The sequence below is a fragment of the Eptesicus fuscus genome, chromosome 9 (assembly GCF_027574615.1).
Source record: "Eptesicus fuscus isolate TK198812 chromosome 9, DD_ASM_mEF_20220401, whole genome shotgun sequence".
Lineage (NCBI taxonomy): Eukaryota > Metazoa > Chordata > Mammalia > Chiroptera > Vespertilionidae > Eptesicus > Eptesicus fuscus.
In genome coordinates this window covers 71,289,795-71,304,531 of record NC_072481.1, presented here as the reverse complement: position 1 = coordinate 71,304,531, position 14,737 = coordinate 71,289,795, and the positions used below count along the sequence as shown (strand labels likewise).

Below are 14,737 nucleotides of genomic sequence, written 5' to 3'. Positions count from 1 at the left end.
GGTTGACTTATTTTTTTAGTGACATAATTATCCTGATTTAGTCTGAGGCATTGGAATCATGGTGACCCTACAGTTTGTCAAGCTCAATCTCATCAATTTCAATTACCTTCATTTCCACTGCACCTCAGCTAACCACTATCATGGCCTTCGACTCATTACTTAAAAACTTCAGTGGTCAGGATTCTGAACTCTTGACGATCTAAATCCACTTTCCTGTTACACTTCCCTCTTTTCCTTCCAACCCAACCTTGGCTGCACTTGTAATTACCTAATGTGGTTTCAAAATACTGGTGCCTGGGCCCCAAGCCCAAGTATTGTGAACTCATGATCTCAAGCATTCCAGACACTTATTCTCGCAATCCTCCACCCCCATCAGGATACATTTTCCTCCCAACCAATTTGGACCCAATTGGTTATACATTTCAAAAATTATTTCTATATCCCATTCATCTTATTCTCTAGGTGTTTTGTTTGTTCTTTTCATTTACTCCCAGCCATGGAACTATTATTTATCTGTCCAGATTACTGAGATTTGGGAAAGTACGATGAGGCTATTGACTTTCAGCTGAGCGTTCAGTGCTACTCCACATTTATTTTCAATTTGGGTTACCTCCCACCAAATTCATTCATCATTCTGCAAGTCAGCTAGTAACCACAAAACTGAGTTCTATGCATTACTTAAGTACGAGGGTACACCAGTGAAGAAGACATAGCCCCTCCAAGAAGGAGCTCATAGGAGATAAACAGCATGCTCGCATTCTCCCAGAGGCCTCCCAAACTCACTCCTACCCTCAGCAGATTACCCTGTCTCCTATTTCACTCAACCGGCCAAGGCCATCCGGTTAGGCTGCCTTAACTCCACCTGTTAGAGAAACAATTTCTACATGCACCCCATCTGCTATAGTCAATGGCTCTCCCCCACCCCCACCCCCCACTCCGCCCCGTCTTTATCTCTTCTGACCAGGAAATGTTTGACACCACTGACATTTCCCCCTTTTTTTAAAAAACTTTTTATTGATTTCAGAGAGGAAGGGAGAGACAAAAACATCAATGATGAGAGAGAATCACTGATTGGCTGCCTCCTGCCCCCACACTACACTGGGGATCGAGCTCACAACTCAGGTACATGCCCTGACTGGGAATCGAACCATGACCTCTTGGTTCATAGGTGGACGCTCAACCACTGAGCCATGCCGGCCAGGCTGACCTTTCCCTTCTTGAAGCTCTAGCTTCTTTTGGCTTCTGCAGGAAAATAAACTTTTCTTCACTGGCTTTCTTACTCGGCCCACCACTTGTACGTTTCCCCTAATGCCTGACCTCTTATTTCTTATACTGTGTGACTCGAATATTTTGTCCTCCCTCTCTTTCAGCTTCTGCTCTCACCTTTCTTCAGAAGACTCAAAAATCTCCATCTTTTATCTCTATAGCCTTGCTCCAGATGCACATTATTCCAATAACTGATATGCCCAGCCAGGTATCACGAAGTCATCTCATATCCAGAACCAGAAACATCATCTTTCTGAGATGATTAACTAAGCACTTAGCACTCCCTGTGCCTGGCACGTAACAGGTACTCAGAGGAAAGCTACTGTTTCTCTGTTCGCCATCATACCCCATCGGGGAAGTCTTCCTAAAACAGTTTTAATGACTTCCTGCATTTTACCTTCTACGGGCCACCTTTGCTTAACAAAACATGCGGGAAAACCTACATTCAAGATCTGACATTCAAGATCCTCTATAAAATGATGCCACCACCGGTTTATAATCCCCACTCCCCTGTCCATGCACCAAACTCCATTTGTGCTGATCATTTGCCTGTTTCTCTCTACTTTACTCTGGGTTGCCGGAAGCTACATTTCTCGAATTCCCTTTCAGGTAAGACAATGCCCTAAGACTGGAGAGCAGAAGGGGAGAAGTCAGGGTATTTATCTCCCTCGCTGCCCTGAGTTGGGTTGTGGCTCTGCCATTTCCTTGATCCCACCAGGCAGCCTCCCCGCTATTGGCTCAGGCTTCTGGGTTCTGGTAACACCATCTCCTCCCATTCTCTCTCTAGCACTAGCGGTGATAGAGGTTTCCTACTGTTGCCATCTCTGGGTGCCTACACTTTCAGCATCTCTACCACCTGTGTAACAATCCCTTATATTAAATTCTCTGAGCAGTGGTCGGCAAACTCATTAGTCAACAGAGCCAAATATCAACAGTACAACGATTGAAATTTCCTTTGAGAGCCAAATTTTTTAAACTTAAACTTCTTCTAACGCCACTTCTTCAAAATAGACTTGACCAGGCCGTGGTATTTTGTGGAAGAGCCACACTCAAGGGGCCAAAGAGCCGCATGTGGCTCGTGAGCCGCAGTTTGCCGACCACTGCTCTAGAGTGATGTGTATTTCTGCCTGGACCTGATGAATACATTTTAGCCAAACCAAACGTTGATATTGAATGCTTGCAGGCAGTCAACATATATCGAGTTCCATGCATGCCAACTACGGTGCTAGATACAGTGAGTTTTCATCATTTATGTCTTTGTTCATATGGTTAACTTCTCTAAGATCGTTTCTTACCTCCATCCCACCTAATAAAATACTACTGACCTTTTAGGCCTATTCAGAAACCAATATTTTGAGCATCTACTCTGTGCGAGGCTTATGCTTGGTGCTGGGGGTGCCCAGGGAAGGAATAGGGTCATCCCAGGCATCACAGAGCTGACAGTCTACATTTCTTCATGAAATCCTTTTTCATATTTTCTCCACTGATGTGTATACTCTTGAATTTCCCATTTTACTGTGCTTGTTCTTATTTTATTTGTAATCACTTAGCAAATAACAACTTATTTTTATGTAACTGTTCCATATGCATGTACATATGGAACATATATATTACATACATATACAAAAATTTAGGTAAACCTATGAGGTAGGTGTTATCCTCAATTTATAACTGAAGAAACGGGCACAGAGAGGTAAGTAACCTGCCTAAGGTTACATAGCAAGTAAGTATAACTCTTTTGTCACATTTATGTTTTATTTTGGCCTTGCACTTTTGCTATCTGCATACCTGCTTCAGTATCACCAGCAGAAACTGCTGAACTTTTCTCTTTCTTTTACTGTTATAGAATACATGATTTATAGCTGGAAATATAGCCACCTGGGGGTGAGGGAAGGTATGATTCCCACCTTTTCATGGGATGTGAGTGAAAGTGTATATGCAACTTATGGAAAGTGTCCTTCACAGAAAGGTGAGTTTAGAGAGGAGCTGTGTGCTGACCTGATGGGAGAGGCAGAAGCAATCATCTTGGAACAAGAGCGGGGAGTTGTATTTTGAGGAAGAAACAATGAGGAGAAGCCTGGTTATCTTATGATCAAATCGCTATCATTCCCTGGAAACCTCTATCTTGCCAAATCCACTGTTATTTCGAGTTTCCTGTCACTCATAGCCAAATCCAATCCTAATTAATTAATGGAATCACCGATCCATGGCTCTCTGTCCCTCACTAGGATAACTCTAAGAAAATGAGATTGATCGCATTCCTCTTTATATTTCCTTCCAACATAGTTCCTTGCACAAAGCCAATACTCAAAAAAATAGGTTAGATACAAAACTGAAAGTGAATGAGGTTTTATTGAAATATATTTCCTGGGCAGTGCCCACCTATCGAACAGCCTAGCCTCTTTGGCACTGAAAGCTGGAGAATAAAAAACCAATAACAAAACTAAGCCTGGGTTTTTCTGAGTGCATAGTGCATGAGAACTAAAGGCCTTTGGTACAAAAGAACTGTGGGGACAGTGGGTGTAAAGCAGCGGGTAGGGGTGGCAAAAGCTTGACCCAGGGGCCTCAGAACTGGGCGCATGGGCACAGGCTGCTGTAAAGGAAGTGGCCAATAACCAAGGCCAGCATCTCCAAGGTGCCGCTCAGTGCCACCATGAAGGGGGGCCTGGGAGAGGTTTTGCTTTTTAAATGCTGATGGGATATAGAAAGTCCCTGAAATGAAACCACTCCTGACCTCTGGTCTTTAGAGTCTGTACTGGCCATAAGTGGCAATTAAGATGGGAACGTCTGCACCCTGTGTGGCAGCTCCCACTTTGTCAATACCTCCCTGGAGTCCTGGGCACAGCTACGGAAGGGGGCACACACAAAACAGGTCCTCAAACATGAGCACCTCAGTCTTCCCTTCACCACCTTCATGCTTTCATCTCTGTCCTCTTCCTACTTGCCTCAGAAGAGGAGGCGTTTTTCCATCATTCTAAGCTAATCCTTTCATCTTACTCATAACATCTTTGCACCATAATTTTCTCATCTGTAAAATGAGGGTAATTCATACTTCTTAAAACTTGGGAGATAATTAAATGGTGAGTGTTAAAGTTGTTTAGAAAAATATGAGATGTGGCCCTTTTCCTCTTCATTCCCTTCTCTAGGGGAAACTGTTCCATCAGTTCTTAGAGGTAACACTTTCTCCTGGTTTCCTTCCTACCTCTCTAGCTACCTCTCTGGCTACCCTTTTGGCTTCTTCTTTTTTTTTTTTTAAATACATTTTATTGATTTTTTACAGAGAGGAAGGGAGAGGAATAGAGAGTTAGAAACATCAATCAGCTGCCTCCTGCACACCTCCTACTGGCGATGTGCCCACAACCAAGGTACATGCCCTTGACCGGAATTGAACCTGGGACCTTTCAGTCCACAGGCCAATGTTCTATCCACTGAGCCAAACCAGTTAGGGGTACTGTCTTGGCTTCTTTGAAGACCTCATTAAGCTTTGCCTAGCCTTCAAATGTCTGCTCTGGGTTTCTGTTGTCAACTGTCATCTCTTCTCACTCCACACTCCCTGCATGATCTGGTCCAAGTCCAGAGTTTTAAATGCCATCTGCAAGATAATGAATCTCAAGCCTAGATCCATCTCCTGGGCTCCACACTGTCTCTTCTTTTCCTTTGCTCTCTTCCCACATACCTACCTTCCTTTCGTTTTTTCTTTCAATAAATACATTTATTGAGAGCTTGCTGAGTGCTGGGCATTTGCCTATCCAACTGCCACTGTACCTCTTCTCAGGGATGTTCCACAGAGGCCTCAAACGCAACACAGGCCTGTACTGGTACTCCGTTTTCTCCAAAACCCATTCTCTCTTCTTAGTTGTCCCAGTGGATATTTTGGCATCCACCCATCTGCCCTATTTGAAACAGGAGGCTTTTCCTTCTCCACTAGATATCCCTTAATTAATCAAATAAATACCATCAATTCAGCCTCCCTTGATATGTCTCCAATTTGTACACTTATATGTCTCTCCAAACCACCTTCTCAATTCCAACTCTCACCATTTTTTTTGATTTAGACAAAAAAAATCTTTATTCAACAAAATGTAAAAATATTATAATTTACATATCATATCACTATTAATCAAGAGTCAAAATTGCACAATTACACGTTTATAAAAATTCCACACATCATCCTCAGCATTATCAGTTTCTGTACAAAGATTTACAGCTGTCCAATGTATGTAATTTTTCCTGAGTGTGCTCCTGAGTTCAGAGGTTCTGCTCGAATATTCCCCAAATCAAGCGCAGAATCTGTTTCTTCATCAATTTCTCCAATGACTGCAACGTTGTCACTTCTTACGATGCACAACCCTAGTACCACTTGTTCCACTCCCTGTGAAGAGCTGAACACTCGTTCGTAGCTTTCATCCAAAATCAAATTAATGGGTCTGGTCAAAACCTTTCAGTGTTGCCACTATCATCCTCCCATCAGAAGTAGTAACAGCCACAGTTTGGTTGATGTAGTTCTCCAGAGCGGAAGTCATGTTGCTCCGCCGACACTCCGGGCAACGCAGCGGCGCGGGCGCCAAAAGGCCTCTCACCGTTTTCTTACTTAGATAATTCCAACTGCCCTGACTGGTATTCCGGCCTCTGGTCTGTGCGATTCCAGCCCGGGATCCACACTGCAGCCAGAGGGATGATACAAGACACATCCCCCCCTATAAGCTACTCAGTGACTTCCCATTGTTTTAGGGTAAAGTCCACACCCCTTACCATGGTGCACATGACCTTCAGGACACAGTGCCTGCTGGAATCATTCTGTAAAGACTTATCTTGTTCACATGCTTCTCCACTCTTAGTAGGAGGGTGTAGTTATAGCTGAGTCCCAGCATCTAGTAGAGTGTAAGGGATCAATAAATGTTAAATCAAGTTAGGGAAATCTTTAATGGGTATGCAGGAACAGGGATGCCACCTGCAAGTGATCTAAGAATAGGCACAAAATGCCTTTTTCCCCCTTTCTCATTAGCATTGGGGTGTTTTTCCTTTACCTTTAAAAAAATTAACTTTTCCATTGCAAGGTAGGTTTATTATGAAGAAGACTCAAACATTACAAAGAGGTACACAGTAAAAAAAGAAGTTCCCACTCTCCATACCACTGCGGCTCTTGCCCCAGCACCTGTATGTCCGTCCAGAAATTTTCTATGCACTCTCCATCATAGTAATGCACTTATGTAATAATTAGTATTATTATTAGCGTTAACACAAATGGAATAATATTAAACATATTGATTTGCATATCAGCCTTTTCCATTAATCTCGGCATTTTTTCACAGTAGTATATGTAGATCTTCCTTATTTTTTAAAGGTCTGCATTGTACTCAATTATATGACTCTACCACACTTTCTCCAAACAGATTATTAATTATTAATAGACATCTGGGTTATTTCCAGTTTGGGGCCATTCTACACAATGCTGTTTTTATGGTAGAGAATTAAATGTCGATCTTTATAAATAGGCAAAAATTGAAAATATTAGAATATTAAAATAGATATACACTACAACCAAGTGGGATTTGTTAAAAAAAGATTAAATATTAGAAAACCTGTTAATATATTTCACACTATTAATAGATCAAAGGGGAAAAATCTCCATAGATTATTGAAAAATAGGGATATTCTCTTAATGTGATAAATGTGTATGTGTGTGCCTGTGCACGCACTACCCCGTGCTTAGTGGAGAAGCACTCCCATAATGACCGGGAACAGGAAAGTAAGTCCACTACTGCCATGAAAATTACTTACCATTTCATTTTCATGAAAAATTACTTACCATTTTCTGAATATACTAGCTGATGTTATTACAAGAGTAACAATATGAGGCATAAAAATCAGAAAGGAGAAGGTAAAAATACCATTTGACCTCCCTTGAAAATATATTTCCAGAAAAGACAAATTATTCAACTAAAAAACTATTTTTCCTTTTTAATTAATTAATTAAACAAAATATGTTTTATTAATTTTATTTTTAAAAATATTTTATTGATGTTTTACAGAGAGGAAGGGAGAGGGATAGAGAGTTAGAAACATCATTGAGAGCGAAAAATCGATCAGCTGCCTCCTGCACACCTCCCACTAGGGATGTGCCCGCAACCAAGGTACATGCCCTTGCCCGGAATCGAACCTGGGACCGATGCTCTATCCACTGAGCCAAACCGGTTAGGGCTGTTTTATTGATTTTAGAGAGGGGGAAAGGGATAGAGAGGTAGAAACATGAATGCATGCCCCCTACTGGGGATCAAGCCCACAACTCGGTCATGTGTCCTGACTGGGAATCAAACCAGTGACCTCTTGGTTCATGGGTTGACATTCAACCACTGAACAACACTGGCCAGGCTATTTTCCCTTTTTAAAAATTGAGATATAATTCACATACCATACAATCACACATTGATTGATTTTTAGAGAGAGAAGATGGGAGAGGGAGAGAGAGTAGCACTCATCAGCTGCCTCCTGCATGCCTCCTACCAGGGATCAAGCCAGCAACCTGGACATGTGCCCTGACTGCAAGCTTTCGGTTCATGGGGCGACACCCAACCAACTGAGCCAAACTCCCCTTTAAAAAGTGTACAATTCAGTGAGTTTTTACATATTAAAGTTGTGAAATTATCACCACTAATTCCAGAACATTTAATCCCCGCCCCTCGCCCCCCAGGAAAACCCCATACCCATTAGCAGTCACTTCACATTCCAGCACCTGGCAAACACTATTTTATTTTCTGTGCCTACGGATTTATCCTGGGATATTTAATATATAATTGACCCTTGAACAACTCATATTTGAACTGCACAGGTCCACTTACATGCTTTTTTTTTTTTCAATAAATACCTGTATTGTTTTGATCCATGGTGAGAAGTCTGTGGATGTGGAGGGCAATTGTATACATTGATCTATGCCATTTTATTTTATTATTTATTATATTTTTTATTTTATTTTATTTTATTTGTGGCTGCAGAATGGCACCAGGTGTTAGGCTGGTGGGAGTCAGACCACAGGACTTTAGTTCAGCAACCTCAGTCCTTGAGTTTTGCCTGGGAAAGAATTCAGAACCAATACTCAAACTATAAGAGAACATTTATTTAGAAAATCACAGAGGTAGAAGTAATTCATAGGAAAAAAATGGGCTTAGGAAACAAGTTATAGAGGCAAAGGAAGGCCCTTGGAGCTTAGAAGGTAAGGTTGAGGGGTGGTGATCCTGAGAGATGGAGAGGGAGAGGAGAAAGGCCCCAGGGTGCTCCCTAGAGGAGGAGGAGCGGGGCGCTGGGTCTTCTGTTCTAAGGTGTGTGTTTTTAAAAATCTTATTTTTATTGATTTCAGAGAGGAAGGGAGAGGGAGAGAGAGATAGAAACATCAATGATGAAAGAGAATCATCGATAGGCTCCTCCTGCGTGCCTCACACTGGGGATCAAGCCAGAAACCCGGGCATGTGCCTCCTGGTTCATAGATCATTGCTTAACCACTGAGCCAGGCTGTCCTAAGGGTTTTAAGGGAGTGGTTTTTAGGGGAGGTCCCAGGGGAAGATCTCAATAGAATATTCAGCAGCTTTCCAGGTTAATATACATAACCATAACCTTGCCAGGTGTGTCCTTCCAGGGTCAGGGTCTCCACTGATTAACCAGCCAGCCAGGGCAGGGGGTCATTATTCCATGTAGCTGGTCCTGAGGTCAGCCAGGGGGTCACTGGTCTGGTTTGCCTGCTTTTTGGGCCTGGAACTGAAATACAACTGCCCGCTAGATGTTATCTCTAGGGAGGAAGGGTTAGGAGGCCCAAACCGCATGACCAATAATATGCTAGGGGAGGGAAGGTCACCCTGAGGATGAGGGCCAACCCTACACTTGTCTCCCACCCGGGTGACCTTCTTTACCTGGCCCATCGTCCTTGCTCTGTTCATGTCTGTCAAACTGCCTACCATCCCATCCCATCCCTCTTCCATGTGTCACTAGGACGAGGAAATAAGGTAAAGGATGGTTAGGGGGATCTCCTGTAGTATCAGCTCTGTGTTCTATGAGCATAAAAAATATTAACTACATTCTTTACCTATTTTCAGTGCTATTGATCTATGTCATTTTATATGGGGGACTTGAGCATCCATGGACTTTGGTATCTGCCAGGGGTCCTGGAACTGACCCCCCCCCTATATACTGAGGGACAGCTTAAGTTTGGGGGAAGTTAAAAGTTGTGGGGAAGTCGGCACCCCTAACTCCTGCATTGCTCAAAGGTCAACTGTAAAGGGAATCATACAATATGTGGCCTTTTGTGACTGTCTCCTTTCACAAGAAGATCATTGGCATAATGTTTTCCAAATTTATCCATGTTGCAACATGAATCAGTACTTCATTGTGTTTATTGCCAAATCTAATCTAATAACAGACAAATATGCAAATTGACCGCACCTTCGCTACACCTAAGCCACGCCCACCAGCCAAGCCACACCCACCAACCAATCAGGACGAGTATGCAAATTACCCCAACAAAGATGGCGGCTAATTTGCATATCAAGACAGCGTCGAAAGAAACCAAGAGCTGCAGAAGGGAGTAAAGCTTCGAAGAAGCAAGCAAGCCGGGGGGGGGGGGGGGAGGAGAAGGGAGGAGCGAAGTCAGGGCCGGGGGCGAAGGGAAATGCAGGCGGGCTGGTGGAGAAGGCGGGGCGGGTGACAAGGGCGGAGCGGAGGCGGGGCCGGGGGCGAAGGGAAAAGCAGGTGGGCTGGCGGAGAAGGCGGGGCGGGTGACAAGGGAGGAAAGGAGGCGGGGTAGAGTGCAGCAGGAAATCCTATTGCAGGATTTTTCCTGCAACGGGAACGCTAGTAATATAATAACATTCCATTATATGGGCATACTATGTTTTATTTATCCATTCATCAGTTGATGGGCATTTGGGTTGTTTGTGCTTTTGCACTATTAAGAATAATGCTATCATGAACAACAATGTACAAGTTTTGTGTAGACATATTTTCCATTCTCTTCGGTATATACCTAGGAATGGAACTGCTGGGTCATACAGTAACTTTATTTTCAACTTTTTGAGGAATTGCCAAACAGTTTTCCAAAGCAGCTGCACTATTTTACATCCCCACTGGCAATGTATTGGGGTTCTAATTTCTCTACCTCCTTGCCAACACTTGTTATTGTCCGTCTTTTTTATCATGGCCACCTAATGCGTGTGAAGTGGTATCTCATTGTGGTTTTGAACTGAAAAGTATTTTAAATACAAGATAATCCAAGAAGATGGCTAGATGTTAAATTACTTAAAATACCGAAAGCCTTAATATACATAACCATAACCTGTTAGAAAATATAAAGGAAAATAAGATCCCAACTACAACAACAACAAAACTATCCAGGAGTAAAGTTTTAAAAACTCAAGATTTTATATATATATATATATATATATATATATATATATATATATATAAACACAGCGTGCAGGAGGTAGCCAATCAATGATTTTCTGATATCAGTGATGTTTCTGTCTTTCCCTTCCTCTCTGAAATCAATTATATATTTACTAGTAGCCCGTTTGCACGAAGATTCGTGCAATAGACCTTCATTCACCTGGCTGCCTGCACCAGTTTTCTGCCGGCACCGGGGACCCAGGCCTTGGCTGTGGCCACCGCCTTCTGCCTTCTTTCAGGGTCCGGGCTTGGCCCTGGGCTGTGGCCTTGGGCTCGGCTGCACCCCAGCCTCCCTGCTACCGATCGCAGGAGCCAACCCCCAGTGGTCTCCTGTGATCGGCGCAGGCTCCCCGCTGGTGCCCAACGTCAGGAAAGCCGCCCGAGGCTTTCCTGGCCTTGGGCTCCGCCACACCCCAACGTCCCTGCAACCGTTTCCTGGTGGGCGTGTTGGTGGGCGTGGCTTGGTTGGTGGGCGTGGCTTGGGCGTAGCGAAGGTGCGGTCAATTTGCATATTTGTCTATTATAAGGTAAGATATTTTTTTAAAGGAAAAAAAAAACTTTGACACACTCCTAAGAACACAGAATATATATATTTGGCTCAGTGGATAGAGCATTGGCCTGAGGACTAAAGGGTCCCGGGTTCGATTACGGTCAAGGACACATGCCTGGGTTGTGGGCTTAATTCCCACTACAGAGCGTGTGGGAGGTAGCCAATCAATGATTCTCTGATATCAGTGATGTTTCTGTCTTTCCCTTCCTCTCTGAAATCAATTATATATTTATATTTTTTTAAAGAAAAAACAAACAAACTTTGACACACTCCTAAGAACACAGAAGGACTGAACAAATGGAAAGACATAGGTGTTCTTAAAAAAGAAAAAAAATGCACCTTGCTACTTTTTTTTTTTTTTTAATCTTCACCCAAGGATAGAAAGAAAGAAACACCAATGTGAGAGAAATACAATGATTGGTTGCCTCCTACAGGAGCCCTGACGGGCCTAGGCTGGGGAGGAGGCTGCAACCGAGGTATGTGGCCTTGACAGGAATCAAACCTAGGACCTTTCAGTCCACAGCCCAGCACTCTATCCACTGAACCAAACTGGCTGGGGATCCCTTGCTATTCTTAAATAGGAAGACTCAACATCATAGTTAGTTCAATTCTCCTCCCTATATTAATATATAAATAACATAACTCCAACACAAATATCTCCTCAGATTAGAGCCAGACTAGCTTTAACTAAAGCTCATCTGAAAAGACAATACAGAATTATGGTTTTACACACAGACTCAAGCTTCCAGGGTTCCCATCCTGATACACTGTGTATCCTTAGACAAATTAACAACTCTCTGTGTCTCAGATGCCTCTTTCCACGAAAGGGGATAATAATATCTACCGGGCAGGGTTGTCAGGAGGATTACAGGCATTAAAATGCATAAAGCACTTAAAATAGTACCTGGTATATAACAAGTGCTCAATAAGTGCTAAGTATTAACATTAGGTTGGAAAAATAACAATTCAAGAATAGGTGGTAAAAAAAATCTTTAAAAAAAGTTATGAGGGCGTGGCGGGTGTGGCTCAGTGGTTGAATGTCGACCCAGGAACCAAGAGGTTCCCAGCCAGGGCATGTGCCCAGGTTTCAGACTCAATCCCCAGCAGGGGGCTTGCAGGAGGCAGCCAATCCATGATGTTTCTCATTGATGTTTCTTTCTCTATCCCTCTCCTTTCCTTTCCCTCTGAAAATCAATAAAAACATATTTTTAAAAAACATATTTTTAGAGAGGACTGGCCATACTGTGATATTAAAATAGCACAGTTCTGGTCAATCAGAATTAAAACAGGCACATCACTGAAAGAGAAGAGAGGATCCAGAAACCCAAATGCATATGGAAATTCAGAAAATGATAAAGGGGACATTTCAAATTAGTGTAGAAAAGGAGAGGCATTCATTATCAGTGATTCTTGGACAAAACTCTCACCTCACTCCTTATAAAAAATACATTTCAGATGAAATAAAGATTTGAATATAAGAAAAAACTACAAACACTAAAATATGGTGAAATTATTTAATAATCTGAAGGTAGTATAACCCCAGACCTAGAAGCCATAAAAGAAAAGATTGATAATCCAAATATATGAATTTCAGTAAGGCAAAAAATAGAATACCATAAACAAAACCAAAAGACTAATAACCTGGAAAAGATAACATAATCACAAAGGGCTGGTCTCCTTAATATGACCAAATGATACAATAGCAAAAGTCAAGAAAAATCACAGCAGATAAATCACAAAAAGGAAATATAAATTATTCTGTGTATGTAAAGAGGCTCAGCTTCACTTATAATAAAAGACATGAAACTACAACTAGAAATCTTTTTTGATAACATGTGGGCTGTGGGGAAACGGACACTCCCACAGATTGCTGGTGAGAGTGAAATGATACAGTCTCTATGAGAGCAATTTAGCAATACCTATCAAAGAATGCACAAACCTTTGACCCAACAGTTCAACTTCCTAGGAACATACGTGCACTTGTGTACAAGAATGTAAGAACAAGGGTGTTCACGGAAGCATTGTTTGTAATAGGAAAATACTGGATACCTAAATGCCAAACTATTGGGGGCCGTTAAATCTCCATGATACACATGTACAGTGGAACAAGGCAGCTCTACCTGCCTTAATAGAAGGAGCAAGTATACCTCAATCTGGAGTTGGGGGGAGGAGAAGAGATAAACCAAAGAATTTACATACTTATATGCATAGCCTATGGACACAGGCAATAGGGTAGTGAAGACCTGAGGGGATGGGTAGGGGCTGGGAAGAGGTGGGTAATGCGGGGGGCGGGGGAGGGAGGGAAATGGGAGATATCTGTAATACTATCAACAATAAAAAATATATTTAAAAAGAAATAAAGAGAAAGGAGAAAAAGAAAAGCTAGTATACTACCAATTGTGTATCACCTAAATGACTGACATCAATAAACACACAAGACAATAGATATAAAAATGCTAACATGTGCATAAAATCTGAAAATATTTCCAAGAAATTATTTTCACGAATGGCGTATAGACTGGGATACAGGAACAATAAGGGTGTTTACTCTTTCTTGTACCTTTCTTGACAATTTCGGATTTTGTATTTTTTGCATGAATGAAGTTCGTTTGTTACAATGAATTTTTAAAATTCCACTTATTCGTTAATTTGGCTCGCATTTCATAAGGTGGAATCCTAATCCTGTGCAAAGGTGTAAGTTGTCAGAAGAGGTACCAGATGGTAATCTCCGCCCGGAGGAGCTGACGGGCAGAGGGGACCTGAGACCTCTGCACAGGAATCTAGGGGAGGGGGGCGGGCATTCTTATCAGAAATGCAGGTTCTGGGCCCCGCCTCCCATCGCCTGAACTACAGTCCAGGAGTGGCGCCCAGAAATGTGCATTTCTGACAGGATTCCACGAGGATTTCCGGTGACAATTGGGAAGCCTTCTGGGCGGGAGGGGCGGTCAGCCGGCCCCGCGCAGCAAAGGGAGGAGGTGCGTCTCCTGGTCCTTCCTCGCCCCTCCGGGGCAGTCGCGGTCGCGTTCCGGACAAGGGAGGATCAGCCCTGGGCGTGAGGGCAGCTCCCCCAGAGCACCCGGGACACGGCCTCCCCGCAGTCTCCTTTGAGGACAAACCGCGAGGCCAGATTCCCAACGGTGTCTTTTCCGCCGCCGCCCGGGGCCGCTCCTTCCAGTTCCCGGGGGAGGTTCCTGGTCGGCTGTGCCCCGGCCCGGAGACACCGGCCCCGGGCCGCTGGGGTGATCCGAAACCCGCGGGACTGGCTGTAGGGGAAGGGGCCGCAGAAGCCGAATGCAGAGGGGAGAGAGAGATCGCGGAGCGGGAAGCGTTCGACAGTTCAGGAAAAGGAGAGGAAGGAGAGAAATGACAGGGATTTATAATAAATTGCGAAGAAAAAGTAAAGGTTACGACTCCGCCGGGACTCGAACCCGGAACCTTTGAATGCCTTCAACCTCTAGAAGTCCAATGCGCTATCCATTGCGCCACGGAGCC

General features: G+C 43.2%; 1 non-coding gene and 1 pseudogene across 1 annotated transcript; both read right to left on the bottom strand.

The window, feature by feature from the left end:
* Positions 1-5,393: 5,393 nt before the first annotated feature.
* LOC103298022 (U6 snRNA-associated Sm-like protein LSm8) lies at positions 5,394-5,854 on the bottom strand (annotated as a pseudogene).
* An 8,798-nt stretch (positions 5,855-14,652) lies between these two features.
* On the bottom strand, positions 14,653-14,737 carry TRNAR-UCU (transfer RNA arginine (anticodon UCU)). Its single transcript is given in 2 exon segments — positions 14,653-14,688; positions 14,701-14,737. It is a non-coding gene; the product is annotated as a tRNA-Arg (tRNA).